Below are 12,079 nucleotides of genomic sequence, written 5' to 3'. Positions count from 1 at the left end.
TCCTGTTGGGAGAAGAATATCACAGAGGATCCAGGAAAGTGATGTCTGATGCACACCCAAAATGTTTAGGCCTGTGATTTTGGTCAGTACTTGTTCATGGAGCTTGCGGAGTCCCGTCGTGTTCGTCGGCGTACGAGAGAGCAGCAAAATTCGAAGCCGGGATAAATTCTCCTTCTCCTAATGTTTCTTGTCTCCGAAGCGTTTTTTAAACATTGCAACTGCGTCTTCGTAATATTCTTCGGTATTAGGAAGGCGCAAGGTCACTCAGACAGCATTGCTTTTAAGGAACAGTTGCGAAAAAAGTAACTTCTCTGTGACAGTCAGACCAATATTGCGATGGATAATTTGCTCCAAAATTTCCCAGATCTCGTCCCAGCGACTCAAAGTCGGCCACTGAGATCACGTGTTCTCTCGCCGCCATAAATGGTCCGCCACGCTTCTGTCTAGCGGTCACCGATACACTCATTGTGCGGAGACTTGAGTATGGATTGCTTTTATAGCTTGAAAAAACCACGCACAACCTTGACGTTCACGTTCTGGCGCTTATGAATTTTACGCGTTCATCAAGACACCTAACACTTCCTGGGTGCGACACGTGTGGCTGAATCAACCCACGGAACCGGATAAAAGGCTCTTTGCTATTCCCAACGGGAAAAAAGACGCCAAGCGAAAGTCTGCACGGTTTTACAAAATCCGGCGACAGAAAGTTGTTCCCACGACGGATAACCGCCTCTTCGAGGTAAGCGCTTCTCTGAATATTCGCAAATATTGTTTATTTGAGTTTATTTACGTCGACCGATATCAGTGGAGCGCGTTTCACAAGACTACCGTAGAAGGCGCGTGCACAGAACGAGTGCGTGACAGCTCGTATTGTGTTTCGCATGAAATTGACGCCTTTGGACACACCAATATCTATCATGGAAACTGACTGTTTCAAAATGTGAGCTGTAATCAGTTTCCGCGGTCCTTCCTGCTGATCAGAGTTTGTTTTTTTTTACATACGCGCTCTTGTTGCTCCCATTCATACTTTCGCAACACCTCATTCGCCGAGCGGCGAATGGTCGGTGTAGGTTCGGCGCGCATTCTTCTTCAAAATAAAGAGATAAGTCTTGCATACCTATTCTTAAAGCTCCTGAAAGCTAATTGGGATCTGATTTATTCAGTGACAAGAAGATATTCCTTATGATTAGAGTCTCGGCATCAGTTACTTGATATTATTTTTACGAAAAACTGCCCAGATGGAGTCGGCGTTTTTCGAATACTAAGTAGTGGTATATTTTAATCTGACCGCGGACATCTTAAATTGCGTCACCAATTCAAGAACCTTTAATCTATGCAGGTACATCTTTCCTTCGTGTCTATTCAATATGAAATTGTTTATATTTCAAGGCATATACTAAGTGTCTAATCAGGTACTTCTCAGAATTTCTTTAGTTTATTTGCAGTTCTTATTTCGGTGTTATCTTAACACTACTCGTAGCGTTTGCACTTTCTCGGTCCTTTGCTCTTTGAGGAGCCTCTTTCATCGGTATTTCTTCTATGATTGAGCGGTGCTTGATTCTTGAGCGACTTAGAATCAGGTATACCATCTTTACTGGTATATTATGAATGGTATGTTTTTTTAGGCAAACAGTTTTCCTACGTAACTCGTTTGGTTGGTTTTGATTTAGGGAAAAGGAAATGGCGCAGTAACTGTCTCACATTTCTCGGTGGACACCCGAACCGTGCCGTATGGGAAGGAATAAAGGGGGGGGGGGGAGGGGTTAAAACAAGAAAGCAAGAAAGAGGGCCCGTAGTGGAGGGCTCCTCCGGAATAATGTCGACCACCTGGGGTTCTTTCACGCAGGATGACATCGCACAGCACTAAGGCGCCTTTTTGCGTTTCGCGTCTATCGAAACGCGACCGCCGCAGCAGCTTCTTTTGGTCTCTTGAAATTTTAATTCCCTTGTCATTGTACCTTGCTGTTCAGAGTCCTCTTATTTTATAAAAATGAGCAAGATCAAGTGCACTGTCATCACAGTTTATGTACTATTCACCATCACGGGCGGTGCAAATTGAGACACATTTATACCATTTTTTTTCAGGGTCACTTATCTCCATACCAGTTCGAGTGGCTGGGAAGAATCTAGAATTTAGTGCAATTCCAACTATCTTTTCTTATGTTAAACGGGAAAAAAGGGAAAGCACCGCGCCCTCTCCAATCACCTCTGTCGATTCATGTCATGCATGTACAGGGGCGGCAAAAAGAAATGGGACAGCGTGGCGCCTGTATACTCCGCTTTTCGCATATGTTTTCCTCGCGGACTTAACTTGGTAGCGATAAAAAAAAACACCAGGAGTCATCCATTACTGTAACACGAAAAACATTGGTGTCGTTTTATTTCCAGGCCGGTTAGAAGCGTTGTGAAAATAAATGAGAAAAGTGAGCGCGTGGGTACCACGCTATTCGCAGTTGTTTTAATCGCGACAGTGCCCACGTATGCATACCCAAGCAATAACTGCAGCCATTTTTTGCCTAATTAGCAACAGAGCAACGGTATGCTTCATTCGCTGCTGTGAAAGCGCACTGAATTTTTATAGCATGAGCTATTCCATATAAACTCCAAACCGCGCGGCTCTTGATTAAGCCACTCAGGACGAAATATGGCGGCGGGTAAGAGTTGGCACCGCCGATCGCGATATTTGTACCGTTCCAGTGACTTGAGTCCGGGCGAGCTCTCAGCGCTCGTGAGGCCGGTGCGGTAGGTCGCGTACGACTGACTCGTTCGCAGCCTGGCTAATGCAGAGTGGCCAGCTGATGGAACTTTCATTGCGTTAGCCCACACAACAGGTGGAATCACGGATTTTGTGAGGTGGTATTGATCCAAACTTCATAAGTAGCGAAGTGAGACAAAAAAAAAAAGAATGGTTACTGTACTACAGACTTCTATGTCAATTGTCACTATTGAAACCTCTGATCAAAGTTTCGGAGAAAAAAGCGAGCGTGAGTATGTTCCTTCCCGATATTCGTAATTTCTTTAATGCACTTACATGCACACATAAAATAACCGGCATACAGAATATTGGTTCGTGTGTGTCACGCAGAAAATGCCACAAATCACTGAAGAGTGGGCCTGACCTGTTTGATACAATCAGGTCACCTTGAAGTCACTTAATACGAACTTCTGAATTGCTCTCGATTGGGACTCTCAGCATCAGTTTGATTAAATCGATTACTCTTGCCGCATTTGCTGAAATCTAAGCGTACCCAGATAGCAAATACACCAGGAATATCGCAAAGGAGAAGATATTCTGGAATATTTCCGACAGAAAAATGGACAAATCTAAATTCATATGATAATAAAAGAGTAATTACTTTTTGGAATCCACCCAAGCGCAGCCATACGGCTACAAATTAATGCTGTAATGCCAATGAGAAATTATTGACCCTTATTAAGAATCTACTCCACCTTGGGGCATTTCCCTAAACATTCGACTAATCTGTAAGATGCGTTTGTTACGAAATTTCAACGATCAACATAAGCCCGGCTAAATTCTCCTTCGGTGTCATTATTTTTCCTTACAATTCATGGTCAGAGAATGGGTAGTCATCGATGCCATCTAACTGAGTTATTCCGACCCCTATTACATCACTACGGCGTCTTCATGGCCCCGAAACTGCCAATCTTGTTTCTGTGCTCTCGTTGTCGTCAATGGTCAACATGCCTTTTCTCTACGCACCACACACATTGCCCGAAAATATCCGATGACTTGTCCTGTGCTGAAAAGATCGAATCTTGAAAGCAGGAGAGTAGTAACACCGCTCAGAGAAATTATGGCTTGAAATTGAAATTTATTGTAATTCAGACAAGATACAATTTGTCGAGGGGAAGAGGGCTAAAGGTGACACATGAGGTCACCTGACTGGGCCCTAAACACCCTGCATTCATGCAGCACAGTGTGGACATGAAAGGCATTTCAACAACATTCTCCAAGAATATCGTAAGAGATCACATACAGCAAAAACACACAAAAACATTAAAACAAATTTTTGCAAGAATACCATATGATTCCACACACAGCAATTAAAAATGATTTGAAAAACACACCCTTGATGCAAGTCAAAATATTTGAAAAAAAAAGAAAACAACCACAAATGTGTTCCCTTGACAAAACAAAGAAAGAAAACCAAAATGAAGGGGATCGCCTGGAACATAGCAGTAAATATACTGGCGCAGCAGTTCCTACAAACATAGTCGGGATTATAAGCAAGTCAAGAAAAAATCCTTTGCGTGGTTTCGGAAAGCATGCAGAGAAGAACAGTTATCCATAATGCCCAACAAATCAGGATGAAGGTTCAGCGGGTTAGGAATAAGCCAGCTGAATAATTGCTTTCCATTGTTAGTCCTACATTTAGATTTTATGAAAGCAGTTTTCCTAAATTCGTATTTCGGGTCATGTTTCGTATACTTCGATATGAATAGTTGTAGATCGCTTTTAGAATCTAAAAAGGCAATCTCTGACAAACGCAACTGATACAGTGATTCAATATCCAACATTCTATTTTGCATAAAATATAACGATGTTGAGTCGCGTACCGGTAAGTTTTCAATGAAATGGACACCTTCCTTCTCTAATAAATATAGGCTTTCCATGTTTTACCTACCTGTAGCGCCCCATACAAGCAAACACTAACGAAGCCGTAGGTGAACAGTATTGAAGTAGAGCTCACGTCGTAAATAACGAGGTAACATCAGACGCAACCTGTTAAGCACACCAATGCATTGTGCAACATTGCGTTTAATAAAGCGAACATGGCACGACCAGCGAAGGCTTCTGTGAAACCGGACACCTAAAAATTTGGTATCTCAAACTCGTTATAGCGGTCGCGATTGAAATGTCACTTCATTATAATAAACTGGTCTGTTAATAGACCTAAAAACAATGTACTTTGTTTTGTACACATTTAACGAAAGTTCATTTGCAACAAGCCAGTCAGATAGATTTCTAAGCCATATATTTACATGAGGAATTAAGGAACCAAAGTTATCTGCAGAAAAAAAAAAACACTAGTATCGTCAGCATAAAGGATAGCGGAAGGAGTTTGTGGGATAGATACAATGTCATTGATGTACAGGAGAAACAGGGTAGGTCCTAGGATTGAGCCCTGAGGAACACCAAATTTGATAAACTCCGGATCAGACGTGGCATTGTTAACTAAAACATACTGAGAACGACCTGACAGGTAGTGTTCTAATAATTTAAGTGGGATTGCTCGTATTCCATAATACGGCGACTTGCTAAGAAGTACAATATGCTTAATTGAATCAAACGCTTTGCTGAAATGTAGGAAGACGCCTAATGTGTACAAATGATCTTCTATGTTTTAGTGAGTTCACCTTTAATACTGAGCCAAGTAGAAGAAAGTCCGTAATCGCTATAGAGCTAGGCATAGTGCCAGCGCCATATCGAAAGATAGCGCAGCGAAGCCGTTCGCGAAGGCATATGCTCAACTTATATTGGCCTGCGAAGTTTGCAATGAAGATTTGGTTAAAATGATCGGCCCAGCTTCTAATAAATACAATAAATGAAGTTCTTAAATCGGGCATGTATTCGGTTACTCTTGAGTTCCAATTATCGGGACCGGCCTATACCACCCTCCTTTTAATTTCTCAGGTTTGGACGGGATTTTTATCTCCCTCTTTATGTTGTATTAACGTGATAGTGGTAACGGTCCCGTCCATCCAAAAATCTGGCGTCATCGTTGTTGGCAGACGCGGCATGAGCGCGAAATTCTCAGAAAAGCAACGCAGGTTGACCCCCTAGGTCACCTGACCTTGCGACATGATCACAACCTGCCCACCGGATTGTGACCACACTGCCGACGGTGGGAGGCGGCAGTTAAATTGATGATTGAGCGCGAAAAGTGGCTTGGGAAGAGCAATCTGGTTTTCAGAAGTCCTACCAGTTGCTATGTTTGAAACAGCCACATACCGGGGCAGTGGCGCATCACTTAACCGCTGCACCACAGCGCCAGGAGTGGCATTGAGACTCCCATTTACCTCTCAACGTAAACTATATATTGACCAATTCAGCATATGTTTGGGCAATAACCCTCAAACGGTATCGCATTAAAGCCTTAGTGTGGAGCTTAAGTGTTCCCTTCACTGTTTTTTCTGCCTCGCCTTGGAAGGCAACCTAAAAGCGAAATAAATCTAAAATCAATAAAATGCAACAACTGCATGGACATTTCTGAATGAACTGAAATCTTTAGAATTAATTCGTTAGGGCTTTTGCAATCATCAGAGCACAAGCCCTGTTTGAAAAGTCGCTATTTTCAAAAGTTTTGCGACGTCCACTGCTACGAAGATTATTTATTTCACCATTCAATCCAAATTTACATTTAACTGCTCGTTCAAGAGAAGCAAGAGATTGTTATTAAACGTGCATTCATATCACGTACACTTTAATCATATTGTGTTGAGGCTTCGAAATGGGCGCCCTGACTCATGTGGCACGATGAGTTAGGCTCTCGAGACCTTACTGGACTATAGACTTATAGTGTCACTTGCAATGGAGGTTACTGGTTTCAGGGCTGTATTGTGAAGCTGTGCTGAGAGAGGACAGCAGTCAGCGTAGACAAGCATTCAGACACCACATATTGTGCTTTGCGAGTCTCCTTGTGCAGTTGCCCATACCAAAAAACGAGCATGTATGCAATTGCTGTTTGTAATCAGGTGTATATGCGTACATAACAAAGAAGCGTTTATTTTTGCCCAGCCTTTTCTGTTCCATAGCTTATAGTGTTATGGCAGAATAAAACGGCGAACGAGTGAATTACTCCGCTGCCAGGTCACTAAGCAAGAAAAGTATGGGGTTCAGGATAAGGGTGGGAAGGAGCAGGACATCACGGACGTGCTGGCCCACAGTCGCGCTCCACGAAATACGCGCATTTCAGTGGCCCAGCTCTGGCTTCCTCTCCTGCGCCTTAGCTTTGATTCTGAATGCGCTGTTAATTCGACGTGACGAATTTACCAGGCTGTTTAGCCAATGTGTGTTTAAAGCCAGCCTTCTTTTTTTCCGTTATTCTTGGCAAAGTACCCGAACAACTGGTTGATATGCAGCAAAGTGCAAGATTGTTAGCTGTTCTCGAAGATAAAGAACAAATCCTCTTTATTTGCATCTATGTGCGAAAAAGTGGGCGCATAAGCTGCTTTGAATGCACATTTTTATAATGCAATGACCTTTAGGTCTTAATCTTGCAAAATCAACCCGGTTTATCCGTTGCCATATTCCCTGATTAGTGGAAAAGGTCGCCTTGTCATCATCGCTAGGGAATTCGAATATCTGAGGACTGGATTATTCAATCACCTTCTAGTGGAATACTGTAAAGGATTATACTAACCCGACCCATTCCGTAACCTCATCCACCGGCTACTCGCCAAAAATACACCACAGCACATTCACTAATCCTCACTACTAGGATTTGCCTGTCGACTAACCCCTAATCTACATTTATCTACCCATTAATCATAAGTAATCTACCTTCATCATCATCATCCTGACTGCACCCATTGCGGGGCAAAGGCCTCTCCCATGTCTCTCCAATGAGCCCTGTTCTTTGCCAACTGCACACACCCTACTCCTGCAAACTTCTTAATTTCATCCGCCCATCTAACTTTCTAACTCCCCTTGCTACGCTTGCCTTCTCTTGGAATTCATTCCGTTACCCTTAAGGACCAGCTGTTATCTTGCCTCCGCATTACATGCCCTGCCGAAGCCCATTTATTCCTCTCGATTTCGACTAGGATGTCATTAACCAGCGTTCGCTCCCTCACCCACTCTGCCCGCTTCCGGTCTCTTAACGTTACACATCATCATCATCATCAGCCGTACTACACCCACTGCAGGGCAAAGGCCTCTCCCATGTCTCTCCAATTAACCCTATCCTTTGCCAGCTGCATCCACCCTTTGCCTGCAAACTTCTTAATCTCATCCGTCCATCTAACCTTCTGCCGCCCCCTGCTACGCTTACTTTCTCTTGGAACCCACTCCGTTACCCTTAAAGACCAGCGGTTATCTTGCCTTCGCATTACATGCCCTGCCCAAGCCCATTTCTTTCTCTTGATTTCAACTAGGATGTCATTAACCCGTGTTTGTTCCCTCACCCACTCTGCCCGCTTCCGATCTCTTAACGTTACACCTATCATTTTTCTTTCCATGGCTCGCTGCGTTGTCCTTAACTTAAGCTGAACTCTTTTCGTTAGCCTCCATGTTTCTGCCCCGTAGGTGAGTACCGGTAAGATTATGCTGTTGTACACTTTCCTCTTGAGGGAAATTGGTAAACTGCCGCTCATGATCTGCGAGAATTTGCCATATGCGCTCCACCCCATTCTTATCCTTCTAGTTATCTCCCTCTCATGATCCGGATCAGCTGTCACTACCTGCCCTAAGTAGACGTATTCCGGCACAATTTCTAGGCTCTCGCTGCCAATTGTGAACTGCTGTTCCCTTGCTAGGCTGTTGAACATTACCTTGGTTTTCTGCATGTTAATTTTTAGACCCATCGATCTGCTCTGCCTGTCTAACTCGTTGATCATGATTTGCAGTTCACCTCCTGAGTGACTCAGCAAGGCAATGTCATCAGCAAATCTCAGATTATTTAGGTATTCTTCATTTATTCTTATTCCCAACTGTTCCCAATTCAGGCCTCGAAATACCTCCTGCAAACATGCGGTGAACAGCATTGGCGAGATCGTGTCTCCTTGCCTGACGCCCTTCCTTATTGGAATTTTATTGCTGACTTTATGGAGGACTATAGTAGCTGTGCAGTTGCTATATATATCTTCCAGTATTTTGACATAAGGCTCTTCTACCCCCTGATTACGCAATGCCTGTATGACTGCTGAGGTTTCCACTGAGTCGAATGCTTTCTCGTAATCAATGAAAGCTATATATAGAGGTTGGTTATATTCTGCGCATTTCTCTACCACCTGATTGATAGTGTGAATATGATCTATTGTGGAATATCCTTTACGAAAGCCTGCCTGATCATTTGGTTGATTAAAGTCTAACGTTGCCCTGACTCTATTAGCGATTACCTTAGTAAATACTTTGTAGGCAACGGATAGTAAGCTGATCGGCCTGTAATTTTTCAAGTCCTTGGCGTCTCCCTTCTTATGAATTAAGATATTGTTTGCATTCTTCCAAGCTTCTGGTACAGTCGAGGTCATAAGGCATTGCGTATACAGGGTGGCTAGTTTTTCTAGCACGATGTCCCCTCCATCCTTCAACAGATCTGCTGTTACCTGATCCTCCCCAGCTGCTTTTCCTCCTTTCATTGCTTCTAAGGCTTTCTTTACTTCATCTTTCGTTACTGGCGGGATGACGCATTGCTGTGCACTGCTGTCATTCTCATTAGCGCTCTTATAACATTGGCTACTGTACAGGTCTGTGTAGAACACTTCGGCTACGTTAACTATCTTATCCATATTGCTAATGACATTGCCCTGCTTGTCTCTTAATGCATACATCTAGTTTTTACCTATGCCTAGTTTCCTCTTCACTGTTTTTAGGCTACCTCCGTTCTTTATAGCATGCTCGATTCTCTCCATATTAAACTTCCTTATGTCGGCTACCTTGCGCTTATTTATTAACTTTGATAGCTCCGTTAGTTCTATTCTATCGGTAGTGTTAGATGCCTTCATGTTCTGGCGCTTCTTAATCAGATCTTTCGTCACCTGAGATAGCTTCCCGGTATCTTTTCGAACTGTCCTACCGCCTACTTCTACAGCGCACTCCGTAATTATTGATGTCAGGTTATCGTGCATTGAATGAACATCAAGATCATCTTCTTCAGTTAAAGCCGAGTATCAGTTTTTCAGCGCTATCCTAAACTCCTGTGCTTTCCCTCTTACGGCTAACTCGTTAATGGTCTTCTTCTTCGCAAGCTTCTTCCGTTCCCTCTTCAAGTCTAAGCTAATTCTAGACCTTACCATTCTATGGTCGCTGCAACGCACCCTTCCGAGGACGGCCACATCCTGAATGATGCCAGGTTTAGCACATAGTATGAAGTCGATTTCATTTTTAATCTCACCATTGGGGCTCTTCCAGGTCCACTTCCTGTTTTCTCGTTCGCGGAAGAAGGTATTCATGATCCGTAAATGATTTCTATCCGCGAATTCGAATAATAACTCTCCCCTGCTATTTCTAGAGCCTATGCCATAGTCACTTACCGTGTGGTCGTCAGCCTGCTTCTTGCCCACCTTCGCATTGAAGTCGCCCATCAGTACAGTGTACTGCGATTTTGCTCTATTCATTGCTGATTCTACGTCCTCATAGAAGCTTTCAACGGTCTGGTCATCATGGCTGGATGTGGGTGCGTAGGCCTGCACCACTTTCAGCTTGTACCTCCTATTCAACCTAATTACTATAGCTGCTACCCTCTCGTTAATACTGTAGAACTCCTCTACGTTGCCAGCTATATCCTTATTAATGAGGAAACCCACACCTAGTTCTCGTCTATCCTCTAGCCCGCGATAGCACAGTATGTGTCCGTCCTTTAGTACTGTATACGCCTCACCTGTCATCCTAACTTCGCTAAGCCCTATCACATCCCATTTAATTCCCGCTAGTTCCTCGAACAGCACTGCTAGGCTAGCCTCACTAGCTAAAGTTCTAGCGTTAAACGTTGCCAGGTTCAGATTCCAATGGCGGCCTGTCCGGAGCCAGAGATTCTTAGCACCCTCCGCTGCGTCACAGGTCTGACCGGCGCCGTGGTGAGTTGCTCTGCAGCCGCTGGGGACTGAGGGCCGAGGGTTAATTGGTTTGATCATAGAAGGTTGTGGCCAAGTACTACACCAGGGTGGCCAAGTCCTGCTCTGGTGAGAGAGTGCGTTGTCGGTTCTGGGCACCGAGATAAGGCCGCACTCCAGGCCTAGTTATGCAATTCCATCGACACGCGGTTTTTTTTTTTAACCCGGTGGAGAATTGCGCGGCACCAGGATTTGAACGTTACACCTATCATTTTTATTTCCATGGATCGCTGCGTTGTCCTTAACCTAAACTGAACCCTTTTCGATAGCCTCCACGTTCCTGCCCCGCAGGTGAGTACCGGTAAGATACAGCTGTTGTACACTTTTCTCTTGAGGGAAATTGGTAAACTGCTTGTCATGATCTGAGAGAACCTGCCATATGCGGTCCGCCCCATTCTTATCCTTCTAGTTATTTCCCTCTCATCATCCGTATCAGCTGTCACTACCTGCCCAAAGTAGACGTATTCCTTTACAACTTCCAGCCCCTCGCTGCCAATTGGGAACGGCTATTCCCTGCTAGACTGTTGAGCATTACTTCGGTTTTCTGCATGTTAATTTTTATACCCAGCGTTCTGCTCTCCCTGTCTATATAATTGATCATACTTTGCAAATAATCTCCTGAGTGACTCAGCAAGCAAATGTCATCAGCGAATCGCAAATTATTTAGGGATCCTCCATTAACTCTGAACCCCAACTGTTCCGAATATAGGCCTCGGAACACCTCCTGTAAACAGGCGGTGAATAGCATTGGGGAGATCGTGTCTCCTTGCCTAACGCCCACCCTTGTTGTAAGTATATTGGTGACTTTAAAGAAGATTATGGTAGCTGTGCACTTCCTATATATATATATATCTTCTAGTATTTTGATACAAGTGTCTTATACACCCTGATTCCGCACTGTGTGCATGACTGCTGAGGTTTCCACTGAGTCATATGCTTTCTCCTAATCAGTGAAGGCTATATATAGGGGTTGGTTATATTCTGCGCATTCCTTTATCACCTGATTGATAGTGTGAATATGATTAATTGTGGAATATTCTTTACTGAAGCCTGTATTATCATTTGGTTGATTAAATTCGAAGTTTACCCTCACTCTATTAGCGATTACCTTAGTAAGTACACTGTAGGCAACAGACTGTAAGCTGATCGGTCTATAATTTTTCAAGTCTTTGGCGTCTCGTTTCTTGAAATTAAGATTATATTTGCGTTCTTCTAAGCTTCCGGTACGGTCGAGGTAATAAGGCATTCTAAGACGAAAAGCGCGAAAAAAAAACACACGGACGCA

Source organism: Amblyomma americanum, chromosome 9, assembly GCF_052857255.1.
Source record: "Amblyomma americanum isolate KBUSLIRL-KWMA chromosome 9, ASM5285725v1, whole genome shotgun sequence".
Classification (NCBI taxonomy): Eukaryota; Metazoa; Arthropoda; class Arachnida; order Ixodida; family Ixodidae; genus Amblyomma; species Amblyomma americanum.
The sequence above is the reverse complement of the archived record's forward strand: the minus strand, read 5'-3'. Positions refer to the sequence as shown.